Source organism: Scophthalmus maximus, chromosome 6 (genome assembly GCF_022379125.1).
Source record: "Scophthalmus maximus strain ysfricsl-2021 chromosome 6, ASM2237912v1, whole genome shotgun sequence".
Classification (NCBI taxonomy): domain Eukaryota; kingdom Metazoa; phylum Chordata; class Actinopteri; order Pleuronectiformes; family Scophthalmidae; genus Scophthalmus; species Scophthalmus maximus.
Genome location: NC_061520.1, coordinates 5,792,674 through 5,812,881, shown reverse-complemented (window position 1 = coordinate 5,812,881; position 20,208 = coordinate 5,792,674). Strand labels below are relative to the sequence as shown.

Here is a 20,208-nt window from a genome sequence, read left to right as displayed (position 1 = left end):
TGGCTGTCAGCCACAATAAATGAGATTCATCTGAGGAGCAGAGCAAGACAAATAAATCCAATAAGGTTTTGTCACTCACTCCTGTGTCCTTTAGTGATATCCTCTCCCCCTTTCCCGCTGCACTCCCTCTATATATATATATATCCTGTTCCCCCTTTTTTCTCTTCATATCTGCTTCTCTTTCGTACACTCTGTGCCGTTTCAGATGGAGAAGCGGCGCTGGGTTTTAATGAACAACCTGTACCCCTGCCGCCGCCCTGCCACCTCGCTAAGAGACCCTGACTTGCGCGCGTGGCATTTATTTTCCTTCTGTTTTTGGAACGCGCCGATGCTTTGTGGCAGAGTAACAGGGCGCCGTCGAACACAACAGCACATCCATCGGCGCTCCATCCCAGACGCCGTGTGCCATGCCCAGGTTCCTGCTCTGAAGCCTGGCGGGCCCGCGAGTTCCCCTGAGCAGGTTGATCATGTGCCACGTGTCGCCGGGCACAAAGGGCCGGCGCTCGCATTTCAAATGCCGCGACATGCTCGCGCGACGTTCAAGCACAAACCCTTGGCTCCGCTTCAAGGAGGCAGGAACAAACCTGTAGATGCAACAGAGGAAGGAGAGAGAGAGAGAGAGAGAGAGAGCTGGGTCCGTGCCCAGAAGGCTCTTTGGTTTGTGCCACCGGGGTCACTTGCGCATCACGTTCCGGCACGCGGGAGAAGAAAAGGAATAAAGAGGACTCTGAGGGAGAGGGCGGAACGCGACAGGTTGCAAGTAACGGTGTGCAAATGTCGAGCCCATCTGTGATCCAGCTACTCCTTCGACACTAATTGGACGCACTCACGATAACACAGCTGGGGCGAAACCGAAAGAGGAGCGGGAGCTTTGTGCCCGCCGCTCTGTGTTCGCCGCCGCTGGTGCAGCCACGAGGCAAGCCGACGAGGACTTTTCATTTTCCTCGCAGGACAACCGACGTGCACGCCAAACCCGTCTGCGGGAGTCGCCCTGACCCTGCGTCCTCCCCCGGATGAGACGTCTCATCCTGCTAATTGGCTTTAAAGTTTGGACAAAAGTGCACGAGCTGCTTTTCAGCTTCCCTTTCTTTTCTTTTTTTCTTCCTCCCAAGTGCTGTTTGTTTTTTAAAGTCGGTGGTTGGCGTCACCGAGGCAGTTATGGGGCCCCGGAATAAAAAATAAAAAACGACATCGCACACATTTTTGTTTGTGCAAATGGTTTTTATTATTCTAGGTCGGTCGTCTGTGTCTAACTGTTCCCATTCTCATTATTGAGAAAGACAATACGAGTGTAGCAACATGGCGAAATGTACCAGGCGATTACCGCCGGAGTGCTTCAAATATTCACAACGACATGTCGGAGGCTGGTTTGATGGAGTAATTAAACCAGCGATGTTTCAAATGGATCCTGTTTGACTCAGATTCATTTGGGATTGTTGGTATCATGTCAAAGGGGGAAGCATCAGAATCCTTGGATCATTTGGAAAACCATTTTCTAAAATCACATTTCTGATTAAATGTCAGAGTGCTTTGCAGACGGAAATTATGAGCAATAATCCAAACCACTTCAAAAAAAAAGATTAATCTGTGCGAGGCATTCAAATTGAGCAAAGCCTCTGATGCGCTTGCGATTGCCAAAACTTAGTGTAATGGCCCTAATAAGTTCTTTCCTTGAGGTAAAGAATCACTGCAGGCTGTAATGACATCAGCATTAAGTAACGATCGCTGTTGGAGTTGCAGAAAAGCTTTTCACGCACAGGAAACACACATTGACTCTCACGACCCGCCGCGAGTGCAGATTGTGGATGTGGCCCCCGGTGAATGAACCAGATGCACAACCTCGCGTCTCGGTGGAGCGAGTCCCCAAACGCATCAACAGACACAGAATCGGGATCCATCAATCAGACTGAATGAGTATGCAGTGGGGGGGGGGCGGCGGCCGGTCTGGTTTCCAACACTGGCCCCTCCTGCTGCTCTCCTATGAAAGAAAGATGTTTCCTTTATCTTATACATGAATATCTCTCTCGGCGGACAAAGCTCTCAGCCGCAGGCGTACGTGCTGTTGCCCCCCGTGAGCGGCCTCGCTCCTTTCTCGCTGCCTGCTCTTGTCATTCCTCCTCTTTTGTCCAACGCTACAGTGCTCGCACTCGCTCGTCCATTCACCGACTTCCACTCGCTCACCCCCGGAGTATCAGCGATGGTGAACTGTTCTCTGGTACCGACGAGGATGGCGCTGGCGTGTAGGTGCTCGCCTGTGCAGAAGAACTGTTGCGTGGCCTTGGATTAAATCCATTATTTATCATGATACTGCAAATCTCAGACACGGCGGTGGACCATTTTGAGGACTAGACCTCTTAAAGGTATCCTTTCCTACCCTTCCATATAACTGCTGGAGAGTTGACTGTTGAAAGTTGCTTGAGTCGTATCATCCATCACAGTCTCGTATTTTTCTCCAAGGTACCTCATGCCGGCTTTTTGTGATATAGTTTGCTTTGGAAAGTAACCACACCGCCGTCCCTGAGATGTAACTCCAGCACCGTGGTCACTCCATGGTGACGTGTCCCAACCCCTGGACGGTGGACTGTTAGGAAAATCATATGATCTGCAAAAACTCTATTAGTACTCAATAATAACTCAATTTGCTGCTCTAGGTTATTATGGCTGAAGTCTCCCTGTATTTAAACAAATCCATATTTAATGTTTACTCATTACTCCAGGTCGTGAACCAAAAAGGAGTAGGGAGATTTTTCAAACCTAAGAGAAACCATGGATTAGTTGATTGACAGAGAGTTGAATGACTGCAGTTCTGATAATCGATAAAATGTTAAACCAACTCAAATTAAACATTTGCGTGTAAAATGTGAGCACGCGTTTCTTTTCTTTCTGCTTCATCATTGTAAATATAATTTCTTTTGGTATTGGCGGTTGGTGTCCTTGGGGTTTGTGAAGTGTTTTTTAAATATCTTTAGAATGAAAATATATTTCCTGTAAATCATTCTTATTTGCAGCAGTCAAACTTAACACCAGTGTGTTTTAAGTGAGCGACTCACTGTATTTCCTGCTCTCAACCCCTTCGGCCCATTCCATATCAACCTAGTGACCTCGCATTAGTTGAAATGAGCCTCAGCACAAGATGATCAGGTCCGTGCAGCTCGGTTGCGGCCCCCTTCCTCCAGGCCACGGTGCGGATGAGGCTCCTGTGGATGCCACTGACCTTCCTGCCCTTAATGTGCTAGTTATCCAGACAGATAACAGTCATTCTGTAGCAGCCGCATCTGCGTCGGCGGGGGGGGGGTTGAATCACAGACGCTACTCTGGGAGGCCCGGGTAGAGGTGACCAGCGCGTGGTAATAAATGTTAGATATGGCTTTAATTGCTGGCATCACTCAGGGCAGTATTAACCCGGTTAGAGATGGACTGTCGTGAGAAGCCGATCCGGGGCTCCATTGACACACGCGAGCCAATAAGGACCCGGTCCCCCGGGTGCGGTGAGGACTGCTCCCTCTCAGCCGCGGGGCTTCTTCTCTGTCGAGGACTCTGAATCTCTGTGTTATTGAAAAACGCCATCATCCTCTCTCTCCCTCTGTGCCTCTGGAGCCTCGAGTCGCACCGAAACACATAAGCCCGGCTCCGAGATGTAAACCGACCGAGGATTACTTTGGAAGTGACACGAGAGGGATGGTCAATGTTCCTCAAGTTGTCCGCCTGCCAAATATCTCACGACGTGCGCTGGTGCAAGTTGACCACTTTCGTGTTCTCCGGAAGAAGAAGAAAAGAAATCTGACCTACTTTAAGTTGTGTCTCTCTCTATCTGTGTGTGTGTGTGTGTGTGTGAGGGAGCAGGGGAATCTGGGGGTGGGCGACTGCAGAGATAATCTCCCATGCATTTGTGTTTTTTCATATGCATGTCTCAAACGCGTACATGAATCCAAAGGAAATGAATCACGCTTTAAACAGCCGGTAAACAGTTTCACCCTCGTACTGCACCGAGCGCTGTTTTCTTCACGCTGTTGTTTGAGCCACACTCTCTTTGAAAAAAATCCACCAAGATAACTCATTTCTCGCTAATGTGATTCCCTTTGTGGTTCACTGTAACGGACTGGTGTTGGCCTCTGCCGTCATGGTTTCATCATGTTCACAGTAGAGACGGCAGCAGTCAGGCGACAGGAGCTCCTCCTGTGGGCCCGCAGTCATCCTCGGCTGCCGAGACAAGAGGGATCAAGTCATATTTTCGAAATAGATAAACAGACTAAACAAAATTATCATAATATGCAGCTTTTTTGATGTCCCATTAAGATGCTGAATGTCCGACATGCATGGAGCAGGGGTCCGACGCAGTATGGAAAACTATAAGAGTTTGATTTTAGTAATTTCCGGGTCTGGATGAGTATGGAAAAAAAAAGAAACGAGAGTATGGAGAAAAAAAAAATCTGTTTCCATACTGATGCCTTAACGGACGTGAAATCCAAAGATTTTTTAGAATAACTAACGATCCGTCTCAATCTCTCTCATCTGGTCAATCATTTTCCAGCGGTCAGTGATAAACGTCGCCATAGCGACACACTCTCTGTACCTGCCACTGTCACTACTGTATCTGCAGAGCCGTAGTCCACGTACCACTGTGACATGCGGACGGATAAGGGTTAAAATATCAATCCTTTAATCAATGATATTATTAAGTAAATTGCTCCTCGTTGAGGCTATCCGTTGTTTGGATTCACATGCAAGATGCCACAGTGTCCTTTCAAATACTTGAACATTCGTTTTTATGTATCCTGTGGATTTGTAGTTGTGCATTTTGCATTTGTAGTTGTCAGCCCCTCTTTGTAGACTTTGATGCATCTTGGCTCGACCGATGTGTCTCATCCTATCACAGTCCCACCTCGGGTTCAGCTGACTCTTTTTTGCACATTTACGTTTTTCCTGTCTCCGGGGGGGTCGGACGGCGGTGATTTCTCCGTGGCCCGCCCTGACATCCTCCGCTCTGGTCTGGTCTGGCCTCAGCCCGCCATACCTCGTATCTGTTTCCATCAAACCGCCGCCGCCAGGAGACATCATTATTCCACTGATGTGAGGGGTTTGAGTTTGGAGGTTGCTCTGGGCCTCATCAGGCAGGAGGGGTACAGGCCGGATGTCAGTTGACCTTAACCTTTTTATGCAGACGTTGTCGTTCCCTCTGGTGATGCTGCCAAAACAATAAAAGCTGCACAGGAACCTGCCGTAAGTGGTCGGTGGCAGATTTTCTGAATTTGCAGGGTCCATCGCCTGTTAGTTACGAGGGGGGTGTGGGATGTGCTGTGTCAGTAGACAGCAGTCAGCCGTGACGGCAGCATTCTCTTCTTCTTCTTCTTCTTCTTCTTCTTCTTCTCTTCCGTCTCCTTCTTCTTCCTTCATTTTGCCTGGGACAAAAAGACACCACACATTTTGTTCTTGTCATTTCTCCATTTGCAGGAGACATTCAGCCAAAAAGTAATGGAGTCCCCGTGGAGTCGGGCAGCCGATAGGGCTCTCCTGTGGGGAGAGTCGTACTAGATGGATAATGTCGCGGACCGCTGCTTAGAGAGGAGGGGTGGGGGAGGTGTGTGGGGGGGGGGGGTGTGCACCCTTATGCCGCGCAGGATGTACGTTCACGCGCACGAGCTCCCACTCGACTTTTTACTCGTCAAATACCCCCAAAGTACTCGGGTGGCAAGTATTAAATTAGGGAGGACTGTCGGTGTCACCCGCTGCCTCGCGCACACAATGTGCTCATTAACCCTATTGTGCGTTAATTGCCCCCTTGATATAAGTTTCTGTCAGTTGAGCGGAGACGGGATTTTGCCGGCGGATTGAATCATTTTTTTAAAAGAGCTGCCTCTGTTAAATGTTGGTTTATATTATACACAATATATATATCTATATATATATAGATATATATATATAGTGTGTATATATATATACACGGCTCTTCGTTAGAGTGTACTACTGTTCTTCTCGGAAGAGGAACAGACATTTTCTCATTGTCTTTTTTTCTATTCTATTCTTTGCCACTTAGAAGCAACGCCTTGAATTCCTCATGACGTTTGTTAGTGGGTGAAGGAAAATGTGGGTGACAGGCAAGCGAGGGAAACTTTTGATGCCAGACATTCGGCGCTGATTGTGCACCCTTATGTCGTGTGTGTGTGTGTGTGCTGTGTGTGGGTGTATGAATATACCGTCAGTGTATTAGTCCCAGGCGAGGTCTTTCAGCTGCTACACACCTCCCAGGGAGCGCAGACAAACAGGGGCGGCATGCATGTACTTGTTCTCGCTTTGTACCGATGGGGAAACATCACTCTGCAGGTGGAGCGCGCGCGCACGCACACACACACACACACACACACACACACACACACACAGTTACCACGCCTTACTGTAGTGGCAGTTAGAAGTGTGTGAGAGAGAGAGAGAGAGAGAGAGAGTACAGTAAGTAGGTCATGAGCAACTAATATATTCACAGTCAACTTAAGTCACAGAAATTGAGCCGGGATTCTATCCTCACCGCGAGAAATGTGTTTTTCAATTACCTCAAAGAGCGAGCGGCGTGGCTCCCTCGATGGGACAACTTTGAGGTCGCGCTTTTGTTTGCGTGGCAGAATGCACGCGGCTCTCGCCGTCGTGACCGGTGGTCAGAGCTGTTTTTTTTGTCTTGATTTCTGCAGGGCACCGTTTCAGATCCTTTGGAGGAGGAGGGAGGAGAGGCCCCTCCTGATCTGACGGGCTCAATTTCCACACGGAGCGAGTTGCTGTAAATCAGAGATACGTGCAGGGTTGAATAGCAGAGACACCGCGGAGCGGGCGATGCCTTTTAAGGCACCGCAGTGATAATGAAGAACCAGAGCACAGTGCAGCCTCCGTGTGTGTGTGTGTGTGTGTGTGTGTGTGTGTGTGTGTGTGTGTGTGTGTGTGTGTGTGTGTGTGTGTGTGTGTGTGTGTGTGTGTGTGTGTGTGTGTGTGTGTGTGTGTGTGTGTGTGTGTGTGTGTGTGTGTGTGTGTGTGTGTGTGTGTGTGTGTGTGTGTGCGTGCGTGCGTGTGCGTGTGTGTGTCAGAGAGAGAGAGAGAGACAGAGAGTGTGTGAAAGGAAGTCAGAATAGGGCCACAAAGTATTTTGTCACATCTAGAGCATACGACATTGTCTTCGCTGTTATTGATACAGTTGAGTCCAACGTTGCCGCATGTTCTCTCTGTGATATTGTTGCGGAAGACGTTCTCATTTGAAATCCTAACTGTTCCCCTCTCGCCGGCAGTTCAGCTTATTGCCGTTTTATTGCCGTTGTGACATTTGAGTAATGACCCGCAACGTTAATGTTGCTGAGTGTGTTAAAAGTCTTGGGACACGGTTTGATTCATCCTCTAGTTGTCCCTCTTACCATAAAACTGCAATGTTCTCTTTGCATTTCTATTCCTCTACTATGATGAGTTATACTGTTTTCTGGGCTGAAATGTTACACCAACATGGCAAACGATGCATTTTCTTTTTGTTCGCCCTTTAATTTAATCAAGCGAAAGTGTAATTTAGATTAAAAAAGCCTGGGGCAACACAAATACAGTGACAACACATTGTCCATAAACAGGCTGAGAAATCTGCCACTGACTGAACAAAAGTGATACTTCAGTTTTCATCCAAATAGAATTAGAAACAACACTCCCCGCTGATTGAAAAACTTTTTTTTTTCTGGCTAAACCCTCCAACCTGGCTCTGAACAACTGGTCCAGATTTGTCTCCTATGGTGTGTGTAACACTGACCGCAATCTGACAATCTCCTCTTTTCTGGTGAAGGACCGTGACATTTCCTACACGTTGTGTAGAGTTGACCAATCACATCAGACTGGGCCAGCTGGCCAATCAGAGCAGACTGGGGTTTAATCGGGAGGAGGGGGAGGGGCTACAAGAAATCCAGGCGTTTTAGACAGAGGGTGAGAAGAGGGGCTGCGTAATGAAAATAGTTGGCGATTAATTAGCAAATCGATTACTAATCGATTAACTGTTGCAGCTCTAGTCCACACACCAAAGATATTTAGTTTGCTGTCACTGAGGAGCAAAGAAACCACAACATATTCACATTTAATAAGCTGAAATCAGAGAATTTTTCAATTTTCTTTTCTCTCTCACAAAAACTACCTAAACCCATTTAATCGATTATTAAATAGTTGGCGATTAATTTAGTAGTCGATCACTAATCCATACTGTTGCAGCTCTATAGAAAGGATTCGTTGTCATGTCTCACTTTGTCAGATCAGTTTTCTCTGTACAAACAGTTTAGAGGAGGCTATTGTGCCTATTGCAAGAGAATCCATTGAGGCTCCACTGAATATATCCTGTGTGCTTTTATACAGATCTTGTGTCAAAGTCGCCCAGCGGCTATTAGACTGTCGTTGTGTTGACAGTGATTCTCTTGTAAAAAAAAAAACCCCACAACAAAATAATGCTCACCTTTTATTAAAACGCAGACTTTGAACAAATATAGATGCGTGTTTTGTTATATAGTGTAGGCGAGGGGTTTCAATTAGAATACGCACAATAATTGTTGGCATAAGAGAAGTGGAAATTCAAATGACTGGAAAAAAAAAAGAACGCGAGTGGGAGAAGATATTTTCCCACAGTTGTGTAAAAGCTTTTCTCCCTTAAGGATTGTTAAGTAATGAGAATAAAACATTGCAGAGAAGAAAAGTTTGCTGCATCTGGCGGTTTATGTTACCGCCAGATATGTTATATGTTATATGTTTTCTTGTGCAGTATATATATATATATATATATATATATATATATATATATATATATATATATATATATATATATATATACTGTGCTTGTTTTACTTTTTAAGATGCTTGTATATCTGCTACACCATTCCATATGCCAGAAAAAAACTATTTCATATTTTCATAAATGCACTAAATGTAATGCTGCTCATTAGTGGCCGTGTCATATCTCGGTGGTGGGGGGGGGGGGGGTACCACAAGGAGCTTGGTAAAGAGTTAATGAAGGATGTTTGAAATAAAATGTTTTTTCCAGAGAGCACAGACCTCAGGGGCCCAGTAATTCCTGGGTCCTGATCTGGATCCCTCCCAAAATGTAATTAACTGCATGGTCGTGACCCACGTTTGATAAATATTCATGCGGATCTGTGTTTAACCTTTTGAGTAATCCTGCTAACAAACAAACAGACAAACTGAACCTTAAGGTAATTGTTTTTTTGTATAAACAGTTTTGTCTCTATCCAAGTTTTATTTTTTTGTCTCTATTCCCTGAAAGAGGATAGGTATAGGCAAATCTGTTGCATTATTAAAAATTCATCACATGCAGCTTTCTGAGTCTCCGTGAGTCTATTTTATTAGGAAGAGGATCCCACGGTGTTATTGCTTCCCCCTGTCCAAGTCTGAGTCTCGCCGAGTTCTGATAAATGTTGTTTTGAGTGAGTCAATACATCCGCGGTGAGCCAGACCATTGTGTTGCAGAGGAGAATTGTAATTTTTCTCAGCTTTTATCTCCATTGTCCTCCCTGTTCTTTGGCAGACAGGTGTAACTGACTGCGCGAGACAGAAGCGGCATATTCAGTACTCTGAATGACTGCCTCGAGAATTTTTCCGTTACACGGTGAAGTCTGTCGAACAATGTGGCATCTGAGTTTTACCATGAGCGTCACATCTGCGACAGAGAATCTGAATAGAACACTTGTTCTCTTTGAAAGCTCTCCGTACGCCACGGATAGCTCTTTCTGTTGTGTGTCGCGGAGCTGTTGTTTTGTCCACGGGAAAAGAGAAATGTCATGTGGAACGCGCCGACCTCAGATCCCCGGCCCATTTCAGCCCAGCCTCCGCCAGTTGACACCTTGGTCGCACTTAAAGGTCACCTCCTTTGCAAATCTCCCCATACATATTCATCCCCCGCTCCTCTTCGAGACTTTGCTCGGTGAGAGCTCAAGTGTTTCTTTCATCCCCTCATTCCTACACCCTAACTGGAGGGAAACAGCCTCCACTCTACCTCGCAGTCTCCTTCTTCGGGGGGGCCCCTCTGCTCTCCGTTAGCACAACCTCGGATCCCGGAAAAAAGACCCCTTGGCCTTCGGGAAGAACCGAGCGAGGAAGACGGAGCTGGGAAGTGGGACGCTGAGCTGGCTGGCAAAGCTTTGCCCTCAACGCTTCTTTAGCACCAGCAAACTACCCCCTAATTAGCAACTAATCTATTATGGATGAACCTCTAATGGATCTGTAGAAATAACTACACGGCCGTTCCCCGTGTGGGTGTTGGTGGGTTTGTGTGCTCAGGCATGCAGCATCAACCATGCATGCGCTGTTGGTCACGCGGCTTCCATGTGCGTGCCCACATCTAACTGCACGTGTGCGTTATCGTGCCCCGCACGCATGTGGTCGCAAGCTGTTTTGGTTGTTGCCATCGGCGTCAGCCTGGTGCTGCCCGGCTCATTAAAAGCACCCTGCCCTCAAACCGCAGGCGAGAACAGAACAGTGGTGGATAATCTCATGAAAAATGTAGGGTTAGCAGCAGCCTTATCTCCCGGGCCCTGTGCCGGGCTGGTTTGTGTGCCGCTCCAGCCCTTTGATGCCGTCCATTGATCTCCCCTTGCTGACATGTTCTCCGGGGCTCATGGCCGCGCCAGCCGGAGGGGTGATTAGCCTTATTAGTGTAATGGAGGGGAGTACAGGGCTTCAGAGGTGGAAAGGATGGAAGGGGGAGACTGAACGAGGAGGAGGAGGAGGAGGAGAAGCGGGGGTGGAGGGATGTTTGGCCAATTGCAGAAGATGATGATCAAGGGGGTTGCCTGGAAGTTTCTCCGCAATCAACGCGAGGGCGGAGAGGGAGGGGGCCGGCTGCTGCTGCTGCAGCAGCACTCTGCGACTGGGTTGAAGTGCAGCACTGCAGTCCTTTGGCGGACTGCATGCCTCGCTGCCCGTGATTTATCGCCCGTCTTAGAGGGATGAGCGTGCTCCTCCAGAATGCAGAATTGGGTTTTTGACTTTCATGGAAGGGGGTCGAGGGGATTTGGCCACGTTCGTGCTGCAAACTACGATAAACACTGGGGGCCCTGTGCGCGCTGGGCTCGGCTGCCAGCCGGTGGCTCCTCGAGCAGCAGGCTATAGCAGACATTTAATGTGAGGAGATGGGTCGGCAGCAGGAGGCCGAATGAATTACAGCGCAACTCCATGGGGGTTTGCTAGTGGACCTGTGGTGACGTCAGTAGTAGGTTTAGTTCTGTGAAGATGTGTGGAACATGTGGAGATGAATAAAGAGCAAAGCATGTGTGCACAGTATGAAACAAATACTGTTCTCTGTGCTGACCACTCCTTCCTTTGGACTCTCCCCATCGTTCACTACATGGGTGTCCGATGAATGTGATTTACCGCCATTGCAGTACACCGGCAGGTGTGTGTGCTTTGGCCACAGTGAGGACGCTAAGCAGCTCAACATCCCTGCCGGAGACGCGCCATCGACCACTGCGAAAATACCCATCTGCCTCACTGTGGAGAGGGTGGCCGCAGAGAAACGGCGATAAATGGCTGCGACTAGATGAGAGAGGCGGGGGAGTAGTTTGCTGTTGTAGCAACTATCAGAGTTTGACAGGCAATTAGGAGTACAGTCGTCCTTTCACAGAATGCTCAGCTGTGTCCCGATTCAGCGGCCGTCCCCTTCAGAGGACTACGCGAGTGACGGAGGCCACTCGCCCCCAGACCGCGACGGCTGAACCAAAATGAGACGGTCTGGTCTACCGCGGATTTCCTACTTGGCGTCACCAGCGTGTTCCACCCTCTCTACTGTTGACTAGCAACGGAACTGCGGTTGCCCAAAAGGTTGTCGCCTCTGTGCAATGAATCCTGGGATAGGTTGGACTAAGAAGGATCCGCCCGTTGGATCCGCCCGTTGGATCCTTCGTTGCCCCGGGAATGGAAGGGCGCTTCTGAAGGAGCCTTTGAAATCGGAAAGCCGAGTCATGCCACTGTGACGCAATTGGTCTTGCAATGTAGCCTCAGTAGGAGGCGGGCCCGGAATTGGGACACAGCTCTTGTTTGTGTAGAGTACGTGTCCTGTGGCAAGAGGAGGGAGCAGGGGCAGCTCACACCTTCATCTTCCTCGCCAAAGTCGGCCTCCAGCTCCGTCGGCCTCACAGTCCCGCTCGGCACGAATCCGGCACCTCCGTCTTAAACCTTCGAATCGCTGCGCAAGTGCGAAAGAAGCCGTCACAAACTGGTAACATCAAAACCTGCAGTTTTGTCATCATGTGTTGGTGGTGGGCGTTTATGTCACGATATGATAAATGATAACGAGAACATCTTCCCTGGTATCCGTGAATATCAGTGGGCATATTGAAGCCATCCGAGCGTTTCTTAGTTGCAGGTGGATTTTTCATTGCTGCCTTCAGGACTTTGCTCTCACTACCTTCAGATCTAATCATCACTCCAAGTCCTTTACCTCCTTTGCCTCCCGCCTCCTCGGTTTCCTCAGTTTACTTCTAATGCCTTCGTGCTCATCCTCATTAACTTATGTATCCTTTGAGAATCTCGTTCTGAGGTTCCTTTTTATGTCATCGTTATATATTTATTAATGTACTTAATCGCTAGTTCCACATAAGTGCTTTTTGCTTCTAGCCTTTGAATTTCTTTAGTTTCCTGATCCACGGAGTCTTTATGTATTTGCCAGCTACTCTGTGTGTATCAGGGTGGCGAGCTGCTGTTTGAACGATTGCCCTTGCCCGGATGAATAAAGTTTTATTGAACTGAATATCACAACACGTCCTTTGTGAGTAAAGAAATTAAAAAATCTATGTCAATACATCTAAGTTTTACTAAGCTGGAGTGTTTTGGTGAGGAGTTTTATTAATGAGGTATGAGCCATATTATAATGTCGTTTCTCAAAATGGGATTAATTCAGTTCATGAAAAGATGAGAATTAGACGTTCTGTAGCTGATGGCTGCAGAGGCGTGGAAGGAGAGGATTTGATTTGATCACACCTGACCCGTCCTTCACACAATGTCAAAACCAAAGAACGAGAAAAACCTCTTCGTTTGCACCAGCTGGACAAGAAGATATCTAAAGATATCATGTGGAGCATCTCACCACGAGTCGAGCGAGGGAGCGATGTATCGATATGTTGGTCTCCATTTTTTTTGTATGTGTTGTTTGCTGCTCCATGTGTCGCTCATACGTTTGATAAAAAACGTATTCCTCCCTTTAGTCTATAAAAATTTTAATCCCACATATATCCCACACACACACACACACATATATATATATATATATATATATTGATCAAGCCTTTTTGCTGTTCCCATGCTCAACACTTCTTTTTCTCACGATCTGTTCTTGATATGTCTGCATATTTTCACAACTACACTCTCACAGAAGATGACACAGTGTGAGAATAAACAAGACTCCCTCTCTCAAGTTTTCCACTTTTCTTTGCCACACACACACACACACACACACACACACACATATATGCGCACTAACGCACGCACGCACACATCTTGTTGCTTTATCACCAATAGAGCATGAGGAGAAACGTCTTTTTTTAATGAACACAGTAAACACCGACAGGACGACAGTCTGTCTCCGCTCGCGACCGTTTCCTTCTTCCAGCGTTCTGTTAGACCCTTGCCGCATCACACCTCAACGGTCTCGGGGTCGATTGCTTTGACCACAACACCTGCCGGCTGCAGGATTGCCCTGCTTTCACTCTGATGCATTGCCACCGCTCGACACACTTTGATTACGCCTCACTCCCCGCGCGCCCTGACCGCGCTGAATGTCTCTTCTTTTAAATAGGTAAAGTGCGGGACAGGCAGGAAGGTGAAAGCAAACGCCCTCTCTTCCTTTCCCCCTTTTTAAACCCACATCTGACCAACATCGCGGGAAGTAAATAATTGCCAAGCCCTGACATCTTGTTTCTTCTCTCGCAGCTATTTTCTCAGAGCGGCTGGGCTCTTGCTGTGACAGGATGACAAGCTGTGTCATGGCCCTGTAGCAGGCCCTTATTTACACACACACACACACACGCGTGCGCACGCACACACACACACACACACACATTACGTGCATAGAAGAAGAAGAAGAAGCAGAAGAAGAAGAAGCAGCAGCGTGGGGATATAGAAAAATGCACAAACACAGATAAATACACTCCAAAGCAGACTGTGTGTGTGTGTGTGTGTGTGTGTGTGTGTGTGCGTGTGTGTGTGTGTGTGTGTGACCTTTCGGCTGTAGACCAGAATCACATACCAGCTTCCAATAACACACACCCGCAAGTGTCAGTGACACACATCGGGCCCCGCGGCGACGCTATCTGTCTGCCAGCATCAGCACCACAGAGGACGAAGCGCCGGGCGATCTTTGCTCTGAACTCGGCCGGTCCGTTCCTCCCCCTCCCACGCCCCGCTCGTCCCTGCTGCATGAGCGCCGAGAGACGCTTCGAGTGCGCCGTCTCCACTCAGGAACACTGAGTCATTCGGGGTTTTTTTTTTAATCGTAGGCCGGTCGGAACCACTGCAGGGTAACGCAAGGTCAAGTGCCAATAATCTGTTTTATTTATAAGCCCGGCGAGTACACAGGGAAGAAGCTGTGGATCTTTGATTTTAACTGGAGTGCCATTGTGTCAATATCTGCCGCCGCTTTCCCTCTTTGTTTTATATTTATTGGGGCGTTTTACTGGATGTCTTTACCGTCGCACCGTCAATGCTAAGTCAGCCGTCAAAAGGAGAGAGGCCCGTTTTACGAGACGCGACGTCTAATGAATCCCGAAAAAGCCATTTACATGCCGTCGGGGTGGCGAGCAGAGCGGGCCGAGTGGAAGAGCTCTCCGAGCCAGCCTCCGAGGAAATTTACTGGTATAAGAATCGGAGACAAACACCGGAGGGGCCGGATGTCTTGGAAAACGGCGGATCATCGCTCCACCCTGAACAATGCTGGAGAATCACTCGGCCACGAGCGGCCGCCTTGCTCCGGGTTCCAGAGTTTTTGCGCGTCAGTGCGGAATAAGGAGTGGATGATGCCAAAGTTTTTGTGTGTGCGTGCCTGCGGCGCTCGCGCGCGGTTAAGAGTTGACACATGGCAACAGTGTTGTGTTGGTATGCTCTCATATCGCATTCTGCCCGCGCGAGCGGCTGTCATCCGCGGCAGATCAGGAAGACTAATTCAAAGGGCTTATGCACGCTTAGCAGCACGCCGCTCGGTTTTCAGCAGTTTATTTACACACGGCATCCGTGAGCATGAAGCTCTTTTTCCCCGCCGACCTTCTCGTGACCCTTTTATGACGTTTTTTTCCTTTTCGACATAGAATTTTCTCATTGGCATCGGGTCTTTACATTTCCAGAGCAGCGAACGAGCCGATGAAGTGAAGTGCCACGACCGCACCAGCGCTTGTAACCATGTGTCGAGCATTTATTAGGAAGAGAAAGTATGCGAACGGCAAACTAAGTATTCTGCCTTTTATTTCATTCGTTTTTTGGAGCGAGCCTCGTCTGCCTGTTGGCATTGTGCCGTTCAGTTCAGTAAAAAAAAAAAAAAAAAAAGAGCTGGAGTTAACAGGAGGGATATTTAAAAAATAAGCGCAATTAGTCATTTCTGCTTTGGATCCCACACCGACACGGAGGCTGAACCGGAGGCACGCGCCAGATCTCCTCCTCGCGCCTGCGCGTGACCTTGGATATTCCAATGCCCGCGGAAGCTTCGCAGTGAGCGTGATGGATCCTGAAGGTGTGAATTGGACTTTTTTTTGAAAGCAATGCTGCACAAGAGGAAGTGATGAATGAGTCTGTGCGACATGCACCCCCCCCCCCCGACGATCATTTCCTTAATTGTGGAGAGGGGAGCGCTGGCACGCCGAGGAAAAACCAGAGTGGTGTTGATTGCACCAGTACACCACGTGCAATCATGTGACACGGACATCATTATCGTAGTGTATTAGAATTAATTATACACGGCGAAAAATTCATTATGAGCCAAGTGGCTAAATAAAGCCAAACTCCTGAGGGTAATCCTTTTTCTTGTGCCGTAGTCGTTCCATCGTGACTCTTGTTGAATTCTTCCCCTGAGATTGAGAGACGCTGCGCCGATGCTCGGCTGGATGGATGAAAAGGAGAGAAAGTGTCCGACAGAGGAGGAGGGGTTGTGGCCGGAGACGCTGATTCGGCAACGTGGGGCGTTGAGCCGCCGTGCCCCTGATCCCCTCTCTCTAATTCTGTCCTCCCACGACAAGGAGCACCCAGGCCCCCGGTCCCCCATCCATTATGCATGGAGGGGCCTTCATTGCATTATGTTGTTTTTTTTTTTAATGCTAACACACTTAGCAAGCTTGTAGCATTCACAAACCCTCTCCACCAGCTCGGTGAATAATTCAAGGCCGGGGCATTAGGCTCGGAGCAGAGGAGCTTAATCAAAGGCCGCAGCTCTCCAGCGCGGCTCGGGGCCGCCCCGCTGGCCGGCGTGACCCCTCGAGCTCGGCACAACAGATCACGAATGGGAAGTTGAATCGTCGGCGGGGGCCGGCGGACGGACTTTGGAGAGGCCGCCGAGACACTCTCGAGTTTGCAACTCAATTCGGAAAATCTTCCATTCGGCAAACGTCCTCGTCTTTTTTTAGTTTTTTTGGCGGTCAGGACACCTGGACTGTCCCGCTCAGCTCCGCCCCTCTTTCTATTTCAACCTGAATCCACGTTTCTGATTCACGCTGTTTCAATTTCCCCCCCCCCCCCCCCCCCCCCCCCCCTCCGCAGAAGATCATTTGCCTATCAGCACTCTGTGGAAATATTTGCCTACCATTGTGGAAATCGGAATTGTATGAAATGCTACGGCTTCATTTCGTCTCTGTTCACACGGGCTCTGGGCTTTGGGACATGGAGTATTTTTTTTCCCCGGAGATGTCAGCTTTTCAGGTAGTTGGAGCACCTGCCTAGTTTTCAGACTGTAAAGCATTCTTTTTCCTTTTTGATTCATCACGGGTTCATACAAATGTTCTCACTGTCTCTCGGGAGGTTTCCTGCCGAGATGGAGTGAAAACTTTCCCGTCAAGTCGAACGCACGTGAACACAAAACTGCATTTCAGATCCTCGGTGCTTTAGGCAGCCACGCATTTATACCGCTTCTCACAGGCGACCCCTGTGGGAAGGTGAGCAGCTGCACCGGTCCAGTCAGAGCGAGGTTGAAGAGTAAATCCTGTTCGTTGGCCCATCCAGATATGACCTCACCCCTTTGACCTTTTCTGCGGATCTCCATCCATCCCCATCTCCCTTTTCCATCTCTTCACTTTATTTCGTCCCTGGCTCTTTATGAATCTATCTATTTATATATCACAATTTCCTTCTTTTCCAACCATGTATTTACCCCCCGAACCACAAATATTTTATCATCAAACGTTCGCTCTATTTGTCCTCGCTCTCATCTATCCCTCTTTCCAACTTTCTCTATTTCCTTTATGCAAACCCTCTCTCTCTCTCCCTCTCCTTCTTCTCTCCTCATATTTCCCTTCTCTCGCTCCGTCTCCCTCTCTCTCTCTCTCTCTCCCCTGCGAACGCATCCAGGCTTCCCTCGGGGGCTAATCCTGTTGGAAACGTTTCAGGGAAAGCGGATTATCTGTGGGAGCAACATGATTTTAAGGAGAAAGTTCACTCACACTTGATTAAATTAATCATTGTCCTCCAAAAACCCCTTATGGTCTTTCCTTGTGGATATTGGCGGAGATAAATCACCAATCCTCAAACGGCATAATTCAGCTCTAATTGATTCGGGGCGTTGTGCTCGTTCTTTAGGTGCGGGGGGGAGGGGGGGGGGGGGGGGGGGGGGGGGGGGGGGGGGGGGGGGGGGGGGGGGGGGGGGGGGGGGGGGGGGGGGGGGGGGGGGGGGGGGGGGGGGGGTGCTGTTGATCCACAGAGAACAACTGGTTGAGCTGCTTCGCGCCTATTGGCTATAAGCTTTTGTGCGCACGGAGACAATTTTAATCAGGCAGTTTGCAGGTCGATTAAAAAATCTTTGGCAGCTTGATTTATCCCCGCTTTTTAATTCAACGTGGGATTGCTTGAAGGTGGCCCCAGTGTGCTTTTGTTCGAGCTAGACAGAGACTAATGCCTGATTTGGTCCGTGCTTTCATAATTTATACAGAGGTGTCAGCATGCGTCACGCGGAGATTTGCTGGAGAACACATAGGCAGGATCTGTGGTATAAATACAGGTGTGTGTGTGTGCGTGTGTGCGTGTATGCGTGCGTGTGTGCGTGCGTGCGCGCATGCCAGGAGGCAATTGTTAGTTTGTTGTTTATGGCCCATGAAGAGCGGTGTGGTCAATGAAGCCTCTCGGGGGGATAGGACACAACGTGACCTTGAGCTGACAATAAACTTTCCGCTTCCTTACCGTCAGACATCCCTCCCACCCTTCGCGTCCTCCCTTCCTCCTACTCCGCTTGCACTCCATCTCGACCAGTGGCTTCATCGGGAAGCCTGCCAAGGCTCCATTTAACAAGAACGTCCCCCTCCTCATTACGCAACGGCGAAAAAACCTTAAAAGTGAGCATCCACTTGAGGGGTTTCATTACGGGGCAATGAAAAAAAATCCCTTTCAAAAGAAATAATCACAGCTCCCTTTTGCACGGGGGACACATTGCAGACATAGTGTTTATGTGGAGGGTAATTGCTATGCAGAGCAATTACTCGGCAGAAACAATGGTAGCTTTACCCCCACATGAGTGTGGGGATCAGAGCTGTGATCATCCCGGGTGTCGAGGCACTTGTCTGGGTGTGATTATTGGAAAGGACCGCGGTTCGGAGAGAACCGGGAGCGAGGATTTCCCGTCTGCCCTCTGCGTACCACAGCTGTAGTACTAGAAAAGGGTGTGTGCGTGTGTGCGCGTGTGTGTGTGTTTGTGTGTGTGTGTGTGTGTGTGCTCGCACACGGGATGAAATTTTACATTTCACGACCAATTTCACCAACCAACGTCCGATTGATACAAATAATTTACTTTAATGGAATCATCGATAAACTGCATTAATTGCATAACACGAAAAAATGCGTATATCATATGTTTCATTTCTAAATGTCATGTGATTGGTTAAGGTAAAGATGCTGTAGATGTTATATACTGTATGGTGTTGTATTGTAGAATGCTTTTGAAGAATATGACCTCATTTTTTTGAGCTGTTTTCTGTTGAGCGTGTGTGCGCCATATTGGAGGCGCAGGTCGCCGTCTGACAAACGGCAGCCCCCCCCCCCCCCCCCCCCCCCCCCCCCCCCCCCCCCCCCCACCATCCTTATAATCCGCGTCTCCTGAGATTCATCACGTTACCGCATGATCCTCTTCCTCAGCAGGCATCCTGCTCGAAAAATGCCTTTTGGGTTTCGACTCGTCGAGTCGGGGTAGTCTGCCTGTTACATAATTTGTCTGAAGAAAATGGGGGGTCTCCTTTTTTCTTCTTTTTTCTCCGCCCCTTTCCTTCTGCTCTCAACTTCTCATACACACCTGCGGTTGTCTGTCTTCCCGCATCAATGTGTCCGAGGCAGATTTCGCCGGACTGCGGAGACGGGATTCAGCATGCGATGGATTTCCGTGCTTTTTGAACCGGGCCATGTGCAAATGGGGGAGAAAAAAACCCAACTTTGATTCCGGTGTCTTGTGCACAGCCGCTGGTTATTGAGGTTATTAAAACACATTGTTTCTACTTCACTGCTGCTGCGAGCTACATCCTCTTAGATGCATCCCAGGTGCCTTAAACACATATATGTCAACTCACGATGGAGCCCAGCCGATAATACTAATATTGGTGAAACAATATATTTACAATTTAGCTGATGAGCATAAATTAATATACAATATCTTTGTTGATAATCTAGGAATAATTTTAAAAATATACTTCTCCAGCAGAAAGTCCAGACATTTGCTGGACCCAACTCCTTCGTCTTCGATTTAAAATTCGTGAATTTAATATTTTTGGATCTCTAAGTTAGACAAAACAAGCACTGTCTTTTTAGAAGTGTGGTCATTTTTTAATCGATTTTTTGGGGGGAGTTTTGTATAAACATTTACTGGAAACACAAGGGGAGAGGTAGAGGGGTCATGGTGTGCAAAAAAAGGTCACCACAAATAATCAAACAGAGAATATCGCATTTACCTCATATATGTCCAAATAAGCTACCTCTATGTCCATTTAAATATGATTAATATGTTTAATTGATTGAACGATCAACACTTATTGAGAA

General features: G+C 48.2%; 1 protein-coding gene and 1 long non-coding RNA gene across 4 annotated transcripts in view; one reads left to right on the top strand and one right to left on the bottom strand.

The window, feature by feature from the left end:
- LOC118309671 (membrane-associated guanylate kinase, WW and PDZ domain-containing protein 3) overlaps window positions 1-20,208 on the top strand; it is a 112,582-nt gene that overhangs the window by 38,337 nt on the left and 54,037 nt on the right. The gene's annotated exons all lie outside the window — the stretch shown is intronic.
- Window positions 1,216-6,822, bottom strand: LOC118309672. 2 transcript variants are annotated; one of them, XR_007030892.1, is made up of 3 exons: window positions 6,546-6,822; window positions 6,195-6,391; window positions 1,216-5,399 (listed from the first exon to the last, which is right to left on the bottom strand). It is a non-coding gene; the product is annotated as an uncharacterized LOC118309672 (long non-coding RNA). The 2 variants fall into 2 exon arrangements; XR_004793527.2 differs by having other exon boundaries at window positions 6,195-6,315.